Below are 15,764 nucleotides of genomic sequence, written 5' to 3' on the forward strand. Positions count from 1 at the left end.
CCCAGTCCCTGCCTTTTTGTATTCCAGAGTGTTTCTTTTGATTCTCTAAACTCAGCCCCCGGGAGAGGCTCAGAGGCTAGTGCCAACTGTGTCTTGGCAGCACTCCTTTTAAACATCTGGAGCAAAGCATGGGACTGAGGTCATGCCCTCCCCAGCCCAATGCATAAACCAGCTTCTGCCCTCAGCGATGCTTTATTGGTAGAAGCAGAGTGTGCTGCCCACCTGCAGGCTCCAGGGAAAGACCGTGGGTGGAGTGGCTAGAGGCTGGGACTCTGTGGCCCCCGTCATAGGCAGGGGTCAGGGACAGGCTGGGAAATAGAAGAAAGTGGCTGGAAACCTTCCAGATGACTCTTCTTGCCAGGTCCTGAAGGCCCCTTGTTTGGTTTGCAAGGCCTTGCACCTGGAGCCGATGTGCAACCTAATAGGTAAGAGGCTCCGTTAGGAGGAGGGTTCAGTGCTGCTGGGAGCCCGGCTGTCACTCCCAAAGAACCAGCTCTGAGCGATAGCCAGCAAAAGCATCAGCAGGAAACGGTGGCCCCGGGGGAGAAGGTAGCCTTGTGGTCTTCCCCAGGTTCCCCCGTCTCCAAGGCCAGAGGCTCCGATGGACTCCTGCGGAAGTGGCACAGGTGGGCAGGTAAGGAACTTGCTGGATATCCAGACATGGAGCTGCTCTTAGGGTGTTGGATCCTTCCTGATTGCTCCCCAAAGTCCCAGGGCCCTGGAATTAACTTGTCAGCCCAGAAGCTAGTGTCCACCAGGAAAAAATCTCTAGAGACAAGATCTGTTGTTCTGCTTAGAGGCCTGAGAGGACTCAGCCATCCTGTCCAAGGAAGGATGTGCGGGCCTGACTAGCACAGGGCTGTTGGAGGGGGGCCTCCCTTTACCTGCACAAGCCTCATGTGCCTCTCCAGGCTGACAGGTTCAGTCTGGGGATGGAGTTACAGTTCACAAAGCCCAGGGGGTAGGTGTTGGCCTTGAAGATGTCCCTTGGAACAGTGGTGATACCAGTATTGTCACACACAATTCGAGACAAGGAAATCTGGCGAAGGGCCTGGCGCTGGCGCTTGGTGAAAACACCCCGTTTCTGCCACCAGAACCTACAAGACGGGGGAGAGAGGTGGATGAAGTTTGGGGGGAATGAATAGGAAGGCGCACCCGCTGTGTGCTGGGTACTTTACATACATGATTTCATTCGCCTGTCCAAAATCCCTGCAGGAGAGGTGTGATTCTCATAGAGGAAGACTCAGGTTCAGTGGTCAAGTAAATTGCCCAGGATTAAATGCACAGTAATATACGTGGCCAGGGCTGGATTTGAACCCAGGTAAATGCCAAATCCAAATAAGGAGTCAGGTCTTAAACCTCAAGCTTATTGGAGGAAAACCAGATTTAGCCATTTCTGCATGTTTTTGGGATCAACCAGCCTGGAACAGTGAAGCTGAGAAGTCTGTCTCCTGGGTTAAAGGTGCCTGTACCTCAGGCAAGTAGTCTCTCTCCCTCTGACCAAGCTCTCCAGGGAGGAGCCTCCTGGTCTCAGATCTTGGAAGAGATGAACCTAAAAAGAGTACTTTCACTGTTTTTCAAAAAGTTGAAGCATAGTTGATCTACAGTGTTCTGTTAGTTTCTGGTATACAGCTTAGTGATCCAGATATATATATATATATATATATATATATATATATATAAACTTTGTTTCATTGTTGAGTCTTGGAATTCTAGTGCTTTCTGCCCTGCATCTGGGGCTGGTCCCTTTAGGGTAGGGTCACTTACCTGTCTCCATTTCGGGCTCTTGTAAACTGGTTCTCAAAAAGACAGGCCAGAAGAGGCCCCACTCGGGCCCCTGGCAGAAGAGGCTCGGCGATGGCCCCAATCCAGATGTCAATGTTGTCAGGTGTCCCGTACAGACTCAGGAACTTCCGTGCCAGATCCCCGTTATTCAGCACCTGGCTAAGCTGCGCCAGATTCCGGGGCTGGGAGAGTCTGCAGAAGCGCCTCCACGCGTTGTACCCTGTAGGGAGAGGGGACAGAAGCCGTTTAGTCTTCCCTCTGCTGGTTCCCATTAGCTTCTCTCCACGATTCCTCCCAAGAGAGCTCTGTGGTCAGGCAGTATTGAGCAGAACAAAATCCCTGCTGGCAGAAGAGGCCTTGAGCTTTTCAAAGACCAAATCACTCCCCTCTAATTTTCAATGTGAGCAGACAACCACGCTTTCTGTCTATCAAACGGAGGTATATACTAACGTAAAACACTGTTGTAACCAGCATTCACAACCACAATGATATTATTATCGGGCTCATGGCATTAATTAGACACAAAGAAGACAGTATCCAGAACATGAAAGACACTCAGATTTGTAGAATGAATGAATAAATGAATACATAAGTGAACAAACAAAGAAATGAACAGCATAGATACAATGTATCTGCTCAGAAGAGGACCACATGGTCTTCTTTTTATATAAATGAATCCATTTATATAAAAGGTCCAGAATAGGCAAATACGTAGAGAAAGAAGATTAGTAATTTTCAGGGGCTGGAGTGAGGATGGGAAGTGCCTGTTTTTTTGTTTTTTTTTAACATTTTATTGTAGTGTGATTCCTGTATAGTAAATTACACATATTTCAGATGTACAGTTTGATGACTTTTGATAGATGTACACACCAATGAAACCACCACCACAATCAAGGTAGCTAACATTTCCATCAGGGGAGTGCCTGTTATGACCAGGTTTCTTTTGTGAGTGATGGAAATGTTCTGATATTAAATATGAGGCACAACTCTAAATACACAAAAACCACTGAATTATATACCTTATATGGGTGAATTTTATGATTTGTTAATTCTCTCTCAATAAGCTGTTAAAAATTTTTTCCCACCTACTCAGAAACTTACAAAGACCAGCCATACTGATTTGTCAGCTATCAGGATCCCACACCAAGACCAAGTCATAATACGGTGGGGACCGTCAAGATAGGCGATAGCTTCTTCATAGCCTAAAGAAACAGGAGTCCAAAGTCGTCCACCGAACTACAGCTCACAAATACCATCCCCCGGCTGAACAAAGGAAAACCGTATGATGTTCCACCATTACTAAGCCCTGCTGTGTGAATCTCTCTCAGGACCCTCCCACTTCTGTGAGGTACTTTGTAATGTCCGTGTTACCAGTGGATATTTGCTGAGCTTGAGCAGCTGTGACTTTTCCAAGGTCACCCCCTCTTTGCAGTGGAGTTCAGATCACAGTTTCCAATTCCAAATTTGGTGTTGGAATTGGGACGGGATTGGAGGAGACTGCAAGAGCTAGGATCAAGAAAATATTTCTGGGACAGCTTGGCGGGATCAAAAACAGTGTGCCAGTTTGGCTGGCTAGCAATCTCACATCTCCAGCAGGGGGCGCCCACAGGGCTTTAGCTGTCCCGGGCACCCAGGCGTAGGGAAGGAAGGAAACTCAAGTTCTTGAGTGCCGGCTATGTGCCCGCCAGCTGCTGTGTTAGGTGCAGGAGGAATTGCCCACACTTCATTATCATCGGCCACAGAGAAGCCGAGGCAGATGGGGCCTCAGGTTGTACTGAGACAGAGAAGTAGGCGATGGGGAGGGGGAGAGACCAGCAAAGCGGGGGCCAGTCTTTCCATAACATCGTGGATTGAACAGGGGAAAGAAAGGAGGAATTTTTAACTTGACTGGAATTTCACTACTTCTTAGTTCTGTGGCCTTGGGCCAAATTACTAGATTTATTTCCTCAGCTATAAAAATGGCTATAACAGCTACTTCTCAAGGTCATCGGGAGGACTAAAAGAAATCCATCAAAGTTCCTAGCAAAATGACTAATTTTTCTTCTTTCCTGGGGTAGAACAGCCAAGACAGTTTTAATTTTACTCCACCTGTTCCCTGCCTCTCAGAGCCAGGAGCCAGCTTCTATATCCTTGCAACTTCCTCCTTGGAACTTGCCAGGGTACTGGGGAATGGGGTAGCTCTCCCTTGCCTTTGAAACCTACTGTTTTTTTCTACTTGGAAAGTCCTAATCTCCTTCATTCAGCTCCTCTGTCCAAGTCCTGGTCCTGTGGTGACCCTAAAGCTAGAAACCCCACGGTGGATGAAGAAGATACTGAAAAGGAGGTCCTCAGCCTCAGGCTTGTGTGCCTCTGAACCACAGCACATCCTGGTGACAGTCCCAGTCAGAAAGGAACCCTGGTCAGGCAAAGCCTGAGAGGAGGGGAGGCAGCCCCCTCACCTGGGAGGCCGTGGTCGCAGCTGCGTTGCATGTTGAGGGCCGCCAGGTCCAGCCCAATCCTTCTGACTTGCCGAAAAAGCCGGTCCCGGAGCTCATCCACTAACATGGAATCTTGCCGGTTTAGCTTGGCAGGGGTGGCCATGAGGCCTCAGAGGATGGGGTCAATGCCACCTGGTGGTGGGAATATGAGCAGCACAGATTGGACCAGCCTCTTGGAAGCCCCTGAATCACATGATGCTAAACTAGCTCAGAGCTGGACAAGCCAGTCACTTAAATTCTATGATGTTTGTATCAGGAAGCAGTGACCCAGGTGGACAGGAAGGGAGCTGGAGCTGGCAGGGAAAAGCACCCTCACTTCTTCTAGAAGGAGTGGAAGGAAGCTCCTTTCTTTCAGGACCACAGCCACCAGTCTGACATCAGTCTCCTCCTCTTTTAGAAATCCTCTAATCCTGGAGGGGATGGGGGCACGTGACGAAGGGTCTTGGTGACACCCGCCCTGTTTTCACTGCCCGTGACCTGAGCAGCAGCCTGGCCTCCTTGCACTAAGCTGGGCCCCACCCTGACTCCTGGCTGCCTCTGGAAAACCCAGGCACCTTCGTGCACGATTCGCCAGCTGGCGAAGAAGGCAGAGCTGAGTGGGACCCATGAGTTGGGCGCCGAGGCCCGGTACTGGCTGTCCAGGCGGAACATGAACGGCTGGAGCATGGTGTGGCCGAAGCGGAAGGCCAGGGTGAAGACGTTGGCCACCCGGGGGTCTACATTGGAGCAGTACCCCCGGTAGGGGCCCAAGGTTCTGCTGGCCCTGGCCTGGCCCAGAACCAGAGGCAGAAAGTCCCGGAAGGTGATGATCTGGAAAAAAGATGTCAGAAGATCATTACCTTAGTGGCCCCCACCCCACGTGCTTGCCTTAGGGCAAACCTTTTGCTTTTCGAAGCCTGCTCAGACATACTAATTCTTTATTGGCATGGTGTCAAATGTGGCCATGTTGATTTCCCATTGTCTGATGGAGACACTGAAGCCCAGAGAGGGTGCGTGACATGGTCAGGGTTACAGGTCGGATCTCAGGAACATCCCCAATCAGACCTGGCTGACTTGGGGCACATCCCTGAGGATGTGTTGAGGAAGGTGGGAGTCACTCCCTCAGATGGCTTCTCTGGCCAGATTGCCTTCTAGGGGATGCTGGGACCCAGGCTCCCTACCTGGACCATGGCCCCCAAGATCTTGCGGGCCTCCTGGTACAGCTTGTCTCCAGTCCACCGGGGGTTCAGGCGTCTCAGCTCAGTAGCCAGCCGGTTGTGCTCTTGCACAAAGAGGGTGTGCGTGGCTGCCAGTTTGGGGGTTTCCGTTGACCGGGTATCACCTTGAAAATCCCAAGATCAGAGTGAATAGAGCTCTTCCCACAGAAATGTCTTTCTGCTAAGGCAGACAGAGCTCTGGGGACTAGAAAGAGGTGGTGGGACTTTGTGACCTGGGCCAAATTCTTGGCCTCACTGGACCTCCATCTCCTCAGCTGTGTGGTGGGGCTCCACCAATTACCACCCTCCTTCCCAACACAGCGGGCCAGGACGGGGAGGACTGTGGAGTCCTGGGTCCCGAAGTCCCTGGAACGGGTTTGGGGCGGGGGGGGAAGCACAGGGCAGCTGCTGGGCTTGGGCGGGAAAACCTTTGCCTAATGATTCTGCTCTGCAAGATGACCAGATCCGCAGCCAGTGAAGGGACACAGTGACTAAGGGGCCTTGCCTTTGGGACTGTGGGTCACCCTGCCCCACGGGTTGCATCCCTCTGCACGGTCTGTCCCAGGGGCTAGACCTTTCCCCAGCTTTGGGCTCGGTGTCATGCTGCTCTCCCCAAGGAGCCCCAGGGAGGGAGAAAGGAGGAGGGCTGGGCAGAGCCTGTTCCTGTCAGCAGACTTCCTTCCATTGGCCGGGAAGGAAAGTACGTTCCCAAAGGTGGCCTTACACACAGTCACTTGCTGGCTTTGAACTAAGCTCTTTTGCACGTGGTCCTATTCAAACTACTCAGTTTCAGTAGACATCTCACAAAGGTGCATGCTGCTCTTGCCAGCAACAAAGAAACATATGATCCTTAAAAAAGGGGCTCGAGATGACTCCCTGCGAGGGAAGTGGTGGAGCAGAGTGGAAAGAGCCCAGACCTGGCCACTGCACTGACTTGATTCCCACCGTGGGCTCTGCCACCTGACCCTCTGCTCTGGAGCACATCAGTTACCGTCCCTGAGTTTCTCATCTGCAAAACGAGGGTGATAATAGTGCCCTCCTTTCAGGATTGCTGTCAGGATTAGAGATGGCACATTTAAATATCTGAAACAACCAGAAGCAATGACCATCATTATTATGACCAGGACGGTGTGGGGGAAAACCCTCAGAAGAGTTCAAATTATGCATCCAGAAGAAGGCAGCAGGTGACAGTGACTAGCAGCAGTGGAAGGGAAACTAAAGAGCGTAAGGGAAGTTAGCCCCAAGAAGGAAAAAAAAACCAGGTGAAAGTAAAACTACTTTCAGGGAATTAAAGAGGCTATTGCTGTGTGAAAGAGAGAGAGCGTTTTCTCTGAGGTCCCAGAAGCATGATGAAGAGCAGCAGATAGACAGTAGATCAAAATGAGGGGGACCTTTCCGACAGCACTGCTCCAGATAGACTTCTAGTGGGTGAGTCCGTTATCACTGGAGAGAGTCAAGCCGTGATCTCTGGCCACACTTGGGTCACTTGCAAAGGGACTCCTTCCAGCATACTGATTCTGTGATTACTGTGCACAGATCTGCGCTGTGGTGTGCCAAACACTGAGTTATGGAGCCATATATCCTATCCTATCCCACTGTGGCTTCCCAACCTGGAACCCAGGGACTGGCTGCTTCCTGGGGTGACCCCCCGCCCACTGTGTCAGACCTGCCAGGAAGCAGGGGATGCGCGCAGAGCGGTTGGTGAGGAGGAGGGGTCATCGTGCAGGTTGTCGAAGGGCAGCAGGGCCCGCCCGTTGTCCTGGAAGCGCTGGTTGACGGCCAGCAGCCCCAGATGGTTGGTCCAGTTGCGCAGCTGCAGGGCAAGGGAGACCTCGCTGCTGTACACCATGCTGGCGTCCACGAAGGAGGTGAGCGCGTTGATCTGGTTTCGGACTTTGTTCCTGTTTCGGGGGCAGGCGGGTGCCTAGCGGAAGAAGGGAATGCAGTCACGCTGGTTGCTGATGCGGGGGTCGTTGGGCGGGATCTGCGGTGGAAGAGGAATCTGTGACACTGGGGCTTCTCACGAGCAAGCTGCCTCCTCCTGGTCATCCCCCACCTGCTTCAAAACCTTGCTCAAAACTCCCTTCTTTCAGGAAGCCCTCCTTGACTCACCCAGACTCACGGTGCTCACCAGGCCATCTGAGCATCCTTAGCACTTTGTGTCATAGAGTCATGAAAGGTTAGAAATGCATGAGGCCTTAGAGCCTCATCTTAAGGATGGGGAAACTGAGGCTCAGAGAGGGGAAGTCACAACTTGTCAGCAGGAGAGGAGGGGTGAGAACTAGTTCTCCCAGCACATGAGCCTGTGCTCCGTTCATTCCATTTAGTTCGACAGGTGTTTCCTAAGCACCGTTCTGTGCTGGGTGCTTCAGAGACTGGGAAAGCCACCAAAACTCAGGGCAGGTTGCGGGAAGCTGGTAATTCAGTCAAAACAGACACCCACGTAGAGTAATGTAACTGTGAATTGAGGCAGCATTTGCTGTGCTTGGTCTAAGTCAAAAGCTAAAGGTGTAATAGGATGCTGGGGAAGGCTCCCCTGAGGACCTAGAGGAAGGAGCCAGCCAGGGCCCCCACACATCGCATCCCACACTAATAAGGGCGAGTGAGTGTGTGAGTGTGTGCACGGACCTCCCCTCCATCCCCAACAGAGGCTCTGCTCCCAGGAGTCCATCTTTCTTCCCCAGTGTTCCACACTATCATTGCCTCTCAGCATGCACGGTGCTCACAACCAGATCCCAGGAACTGGCAAGAACTGCAGGACCTCGGACCGCCCCAGGAGGGAGAGAAGGGCAAGAGCTAAGAGACTCTAAAGGCTTCAAAAAAAAGGCAGCAGCCCAGAGGCTTCCCCTGCTGGAAGCAGACCCATGGGTCAAGGCCAGTCTCAACTGCTTCCCTTCTGTGAAGCCTGCACTGAACCTCCTGGCAGGTTGCGCCACCCCCACCCCTCAAACACACACAGAACCAGGAGTCTTCTTGTCTCTGTGTGATATCCCAGCATCACAGGCAGTTCCTTAATGCTCCAGTTCCCCAGTCCCAGCTCTTAAACTTAAACTTAAACCTTAAGCCTATGACACCATCACCTGGGGGTGGAGGCCACACCAGGGGCCCGGGAGATTATGGGAGGGTAACTTGATGGGGAAGCAGGGAGGCAGCTGGGCACAGGTCCTCTCACAGTCAATGCCTGCAGTGAAGGCCACCCTGGCTGGGGACTCGGGGGCGAAGTCCAAGTCGTGGTCGATGAACTGGCCCCACTGCATGAACATGAGGGACCGGCCCCGGTCGGAGGTCAGCCTCTCGCTGGGGAAGCGCACGATCTGGTTGGAGACGGCCCGGACCTGGTGGGGAGGTAAGTCAGTGTGGGGCGTATGCTCCTGACCCCTTGGGGTGTCAGAGCCAACCCAGGACTCGGGATGGCAGGTCACCCCTGCTGGAGTTAGCGTATTTTTGCATCCTCTCCAGCCCTCTTCTCTCCTATCCTGCTCAGCCCTACCTCCTGTGTTGCTGTCATTCCTACAAGAATGATCTCTGGCCTGGCTCCTGATGATTCCAGGAGTAAAAGGAGGGGGAGGGGCCAGGTTGGCTGGCTCAGACCCCACCTGCTCCTCCAGAGTGGCAGATAGATCAAATTGATAGAACAAGTTATAGACTCGTGGATAATTAGATGGTAGAATTGATCGACAGATGCAAGGACTGGTTGCTAGGTGATGGATAATAAATATGGAGAGAATTGGATAGATGGAAAGATCAATGGAAGAAAAAATAGTAGATAGATGTTGATAGATGGGTTGATGATAGATCGTTCTGTTACCATATGAATAGAAAATGGATAAATTGTTAAATGTGAAACAGTTTAGGTCAATAGCTAGAGCTACATTAAGGTGCATTGCTCTTTAGTTTAGCAAGGTACTTTGATACTAATTTTTCCGGAATAAAACGATACTGTAATGGCTGGCGTTACTTTATCACATCTTATATGGATGTTTATACCAAGGACTTTATTAAATAGTCACAACAGCAATAGGAAGTAGGTTTTACTGCCATTTTACAGCTGAGGAAACTGAGACTCAGCTGGAGTCACCCAGCCTGCCAGCCATACAGCCCAGATGGGAGCCCTGGCAGGCTGACTGTGGGCTGTGCTTTGACTCCCTGCGTTTAGAAGAGATGGGGCATCCTCTAGACCCTCAGCCCTGACTCACAAGAGGGAGGAGGAAGCCGTTGCGCCTCTTGCCGGGGGTCCAGCCGAAGGGGAGCGACACCCCGTCCTCATACTGGGCTGGCAGCCAGCGAGCCAGGGCCTGGTTGGCGGCCCCCAGCAAGGGTCTCCTCCTGTGGCGGTGGGTGGGCTGGGGTCAGCAGGGCTGGGAAGGAGGGGAGGGAACAGGGCAACCCCAGGCCAGGTGCCGCCCCAGGCACCCACCTGTTGTTGCATCTCCCAGTGATGGTGCGGTACTTGTCACTGCACTGCTCAGCCTCATCCTGGACAGCGCAGCCACTGGCCTGGGACAGCAGCCGCAGCTGGGGTTTCGTTAGCACGTCTGGAGGGGGAGGGGCAGCGGGCAGGGTTCTAGCTCCTTCTTGACCTAGTCTGTTCTGTACCTCCCACCCCTTTCTCCTCTCTCCTCCCAATGCCCCAAGGCCACATGCCCTGCACTCCCGCCTGTCTCCCTTCCACTCCCAGGCTGGGGCAGGCCTGGGGCGGGGAGCTCAGTGGGGTGCACAGTACCAGTGACATTGAAGGATCTGGACTCCTGGAATTGCAGCTTCTCCTCCAGCAGCCCCAAGGCCACGTGCATATAATCAGCAGCCCTCACAGCTATCCTGGTTGCTGCTACTGGCTGTTTGAAGTAGGACAGGAGGTCCATGGGGCTGGCCAAGCCACTACAAAGGCGCTGCTTGATGCTGCCCAGAAGAGGAGGAGTGAGGGCCAGGAGAAGAAGCAGACCCACCCAGCAGGGCCCCCACCGTGGGCAGTGGGCAGTCAGCACGGGGGAAATAGACAGAAGGCTGGACGGAAGGGAGGCTCTGCACTGACATGGCACTGCCCCAAGGTGCCCAGGGGCAGCTGATGGGTGAGAGGCCCTTGGCTGGAGTCCACCCCCCATCAGTGACCCTCCCAGGCCCACGCAGGCCCCAGACCCATGCAGGCCCCAGACCCAGGCCCAGGCCCACCTCCTCTCAGTCTGATTGTAGGCAGAATCCACCAGCAGCTTGGCCTTTGTTATGCAGCTCTGAAGGACTGAGGTGTCCACCGCCCCAGGGAAGGCTGTTCAGGGGGAAGGGGACTCAGGCTCCAGGGCAGCCACAGGCCCCTCAGACCCAAGTCCTCCCCGCTCCATTGCCCCTCTCCTTGGCCGCCCGAGGGGCTACTACCTGGGGCTGTGCCCTCACAGGGCTGGGCCAGGATGAGTGTGGCTAGGACCCCCGCCAGGGCCGGGAGCAGCTTCATCTCTGCAGTGAGACCCCAGCCGCAGTGGGGTAAGCGATCACCCTGTGGGGGTCCTCTGCTCCCTTCCCGTGGCCTCTGAGCTGACCTCTCACTTCCTCCTGCTCTTCTCTGGAAGGAGCTGGGAGGGGACTTTTATAGCCTGTTCTGAGGGAGGGAGAGGAGCCCTGGGCGTCAGAAGCCCAGCCTCTTGAGGTGGGGCTCTGGGACTTCCCTCTCATTCTGGGGGGAGTCATGGGACTGAAACACATACCCCCTCCACCAGCGTGGGGATGTTCTTTCCCCTCACCTGCTCACTCCTCTTTGCTGTCAGGTTCACTGATGTATTTGTCCCAGGGCGCAGAGCAGCACCTGGAACATAGAGGGTCATTCAATGAATCTTAGCTGGATGATTGAGGAGTCATGTGAGCCTCTGAAGACTGTGCCTGGTCCTGCCACTAACTAGTTGTATATGGTCTTGGGCAAGTCACTTCCCCTCTCCAGGCCTCAGTTTTCACATCCCTAAAATGGGGCTTGGGCTAGATGATTGGCAAGGCTCCTCTCCTCCCCAACAGGAAGCTGAGGCTGCCTTCTTGTTGTACCTCCCATACCCCCAGAATAAGGCGTGAGACTCAGCAGGTGCTCAATAAATTGGTTAAGGGAATGAATGATGTAGGATCAATGATTGATTGGGTCTCTCTTCCTTTCTCTCTGTCCTCTTGGCTCTCTCCAAGATGCAGGCAAAGGAGAGGTGATGGCAGAGGGAGGGCCTGGCAGTGAAAATCAAGGGGGTATCTCATAGGCCATTTGGGGGGTACAGTGAGATGTCACGGGGGAGCACCCAGCAGAGGGGTGGCAGCAGGCCTCCATCCAAGCCGAGGGCCTGTCTCGGGCTTAGTGCTTCTCCATGTGATTCTTCAGTGCGTGTCAGTAGCACAACACGAGTGGTGGGTGTAAATTCTAACGTGCTCTGGGCTTGGTCACCAGTAGCTCCCTTGGTCAGCAGGGGAGGCTGCAGCAGTGGGCTCAGCCCACCTGGGCTTGGACTTGGCTCTGCCCCCGCCTGCACTGCCTTGGCTCATCTCTGTTTCCACATCTGAAGGGTAGCACGCCCCCAGCCGGTCCTCCCCCCGGGGCCCAGGCCTTCACACCCCTGGCCTTTCCTCCTGGTCTCCTCCCCTGGGTGAGCCCTGCTCGTCCTTTGCCCCAACCCCATCCTGCTCTGCTTGGAGGGCACTCACTCATGTCTCTGCACTCGGCCCCAGAGTCGCCCCGCTGCGCCCTGTGGTCCTCACCCCTTCTTCAGGTGGATGTGTCCATCCCTTCCCCAGTGCAGACCCCGTACTTGCTGAGTGTCTTTGTCTCCCACTCTCTGTCCCCCGTGCCCGACCAAACCCAGTCCCATCACCTTCCACAGCCTCCTCCCACACCTCCACCACCGCCCAGCGGTTGCTCTTGTAACAGCCCCTTCAGCAATCCCTTTCACAAGCTCCAGCTGAGGGCCTGCCGATCTTATCTCCCTATCTCCAGCAGGGGCCCCTCTCCTGTGCCCGGATGGGGATGGACAGTCACCACGCAGTCACTGAAAGCCCACTGAATTCCTTGCTGCTGACCCCCTGCATGGCCTGGGGAGATCACACCACTCCCTGGATCTGTTTCCAGACCAGTGAGATTGGGACAGTGGCCTCATGAGGAGAGAGGTTGTAACAGTTGTAGGGCGCTCCTCAAATGTGCTGGCCTCCCCTGCCCTCGGGAAGCCAGATGCCCCCAAACGTTGGACGGTGGGGTAAGCCAGGGTGGGGTGTATGTAACCCAGGTCACTCTCCTTCCAGGGTCCCCCCAGAGAGGACTTAGACTGAGCCCGGCTCTCCCCCCAGTTCTTCGGCAGTAGTGAGGTGTGCCAGGGTTTTGCCACAGCTGTGGGACAATCTTGAGATAGAACCTGGGCTCTAGACCTAGCCCTGCCAAGTTGACTGATCTCTTAAGGAAGCGGGGGTTGGTTCATTGACTGCTCAAGGTGGTGATGAGAGGAAAGCAGAAAGCAAGTGGCCGCTATGGGGCCCTGCACAACCAGTCTATGGAGGGCAGGTTCCCAGGGCCGCAGGGCTGGGCGGGCAGGCAAGGATCAGGCAAGGATCAGGCAAGGGAGAAGCTGGGTCTGCCGCCTGGCTCTCCTGCCTGCCCGCGGGACCCTGCCCCTACGCCCCAACCACCTTGACCCTCCACGGACAACGTGTCCTCCCCCTTGTCTGCTCCAAGGCCTCTGCTGATGATGCAGGAAGGCTCCCTCGGGAGCCACAGCACTCAGCACCCAGGAGCTTGTTGAGAGCAGTCTACAAGGGTGACTGAGAGCTGGCCTGCGTCCCAGGCCCAGCGCCGTCATCCGTCTGGGCAAGCTTCTCAGCCTCGGAGCCTGCCTCCTCACCATTGAATGGAGGTCCTTGCTCTGTTTACTTCACAGAGCGTTTATGGGAATAAATGTGAAACGCTACCAGGGCCTGGCACACACAGCAGGCACTGGACGGTGTTTGTGTGACAAGCTTTGATTGTTGCTCCTTTACTGAGCTGACTCCAGCAATCACCATCAGGTTGATGGTCAGCTTTGCAGACCATCCAGCCTCAGGTGCCTGGGAGGAAGGAGGGCAGGAAGATAGGAAGGGAGGCCTCCAGGGTCAGGGTCGTTTAGACCCTGGTCTCCGAGCGCTGTCAAGGCGGAGTGGGCATGCCTTTGCCTGTGCCGAGGCTGTCGGAAACTGAGCGGGGCGACAGTGATGGAAAGAGAAGCCCTCTTGGGACCCTCCAGTTTGGGCACCTGCCCCATCTCCGGCTGTGACCATCACTGGGGGACAGGACTGGATACATGTGGCCCTCACTGGGTGAGGTGAGCAGTTGACAGCTGCTTTTTCTCTGTGCTCAGGGTCAACCACACCCAGAGACCAGAAGAGGGGTGCGGGCAAGGGCTTTTCCATCACACCCACTGAGACCTCGCTGGAGAGACTGTCCTAAGCGTTGCCCAGAAGTGACCTGGAGTGTTTGATATAGGAGCAGATTCGTTTCTGATACCTGATCCTCTACAGAACAAAATTATTTCCAGGAATACTCATTAAATGATACAAGTAATAATAATGGCTAGGAAGGAAATGCACGGAAGTTCTCTTTTATTAAATTTGGACTCAATCATGCCAGTAAAGAAATAACAATAAAATACCACAACATAAAAAGGAAAAGAGTAGGGGAGTAGTGGATGAATCCTTCTTAACTACATGAATGTGTTTTAAATAAAAGGAAAAAACCACATATTGGTGAGTTTTAATATAATATCAGTACAGTTTCTGTTTTCTTGATTCTTTCTCTTTGTTTGATTTTGTTATTACTTTTTTTTTTGGTCGGGGGAGATCATTAGATTTACTTATTTATTCTTAGAGGAAGTACTGGGAATTGAACCCAGGACCTCATGCGTGCTAAGCATGTGCTCTACCACTTGAGCTATACCCTCCCCTGTTTGCTTGTTTTTAATGGGAACACTTCATGAATTTGCGTGTCTTCCTTGACCATGGGCCATGCTAATCTTCTCTGTATTGCTCCCAATTTAATAAGCAAGCATTTGATTCATTTTTTTTAGTGTTAAAGTAAACAAACATTTGGAAGACTAAATCTCAGTGTTAAAGATACTCGAATTCACTAAAATATTTATATAGTAATTAAATTTTGCACTTTAAAAATAGTGCATTTCACCATTTGCACCGTTTCACTGTTTTAAACCTTGAACACAAAGTATAATTCCAGGGGGGCTGGGGTGTAGCTCAGTGGTGGAACGCCTCTGGGTCCTTGTACATGTTCCCTTTGCCTGACTAACTTTACTCATCTTCACAACCCAGCTGAGACCTCACTTCCTCCAGGAAGCCTTCCTTCATTCCTTTCCTGTTCACCTCTCAACGTGATTTGTGTTCTGTCCGCAGAGCACCCTGTGCTGACACTTCTCTCCGCACACACTGGTCTGTGCTGAAGGCACGCTGCCACTCAGTCCACCTCCTGGACTGGCCACAGAGCCCTTTGGGGGCCCCAGGCCCGATCTTGTTTGCAGCTGTGGACCCAGCACTGTGGGCCTGGCCGGTGCTCGGGAACGTTTGTGGAACATGAATGAACTGCACCGTGTTCTGGCTTAACTCCATGAATCCACACACCCTCTTTCATCCTGGACAGGAGAACGTGTCCTTTCCCCCACCACATGAGATTTCCTCTTCTTTCTCCAGGTGACAATTTGGAGCTCCCAGGGTCTTGACCCAGAAAGTCCACACAGGTGAAGTGGGGCACGGATTGGGAGCCCCCATGATGGTGACCTGGAGCCTTCGTGTGGGCACTAGGTGGGACCCGTGACTCTCCTGGTGCCAGGCCGAGGGCCGGAGCCAGAGCTGCGAGTGATACAGGCAAAAGAATGTGGGGCGAGAGGATGGCCATGTCCCAGGTCTCAGTTGAGTCCCTGGGACGTACCCCACCAAGTGTGGGTCCTTAGCTTCATGCAGGAAAGATTTCAAGAGCGAGCCACTGTTGAGTGCAAGTGGATTTATTCTGGGAAGAGGGTAGAGATCAGTGGCAGAGCACATGCCTAGCATGCACTGGGTCCTGGGTTCAATTCCCAGTCCCTCTATTAAGAAAATAAGTAAATAAGTCTAATTACCTCCCCCTCCAAGATTAAAAATAAATAAAAAAATTTAAAAAGAAAGTAGATTTATTCTGAGAGATGCATAATCCACAGACAGAGTGTGGGCCATGTCAGAAGGCGAGGGAGCCAGAGGCAGCGATGTACGCTGTTGCTAGATTTTATAGGCTCAGTGACTTCATTTGCTAACAAGTGGATTATTCCAACTACTTTGGGGAAGGGGG

General features: G+C 53.2%; 1 long non-coding RNA gene, 1 other non-coding gene and 1 pseudogene across 2 annotated transcripts; 1 reads left to right on the forward strand and 2 right to left on the reverse strand.

Moving 5' to 3' along the window:
- Window positions 1-6: 6 nt before the first annotated feature.
- LOC140694478 (uncharacterized) lies at window positions 7-2,928 on the forward strand. Its single transcript, XR_012070117.1, has 3 exons — window positions 7-425; window positions 572-634; window positions 2,879-2,928. It is a non-coding gene; the product is annotated as an uncharacterized lncRNA (long non-coding RNA).
- On the reverse strand, window positions 642-10,913 carry LOC140694477 (eosinophil peroxidase-like; annotated as a pseudogene).
- Window positions 10,914-14,390: 3,477 nt separating this feature from the next.
- On the reverse strand, window positions 14,391-14,495 carry LOC140694565 (U6 spliceosomal RNA). Its single transcript, XR_012070158.1, has one exon. It is a non-coding gene; the product is annotated as a U6 spliceosomal RNA (small nuclear RNA).
- Between the last annotated feature and the right edge of the window lie 1,269 nt (window positions 14,496-15,764).

The sequence above is a fragment of the Vicugna pacos genome, unplaced genomic scaffold, assembly GCF_048564905.1.
Source record: "Vicugna pacos unplaced genomic scaffold, VicPac4 scaffold_21, whole genome shotgun sequence".
NCBI classification, from domain to species: Eukaryota; Metazoa; Chordata; class Mammalia; order Artiodactyla; family Camelidae; genus Vicugna; species Vicugna pacos.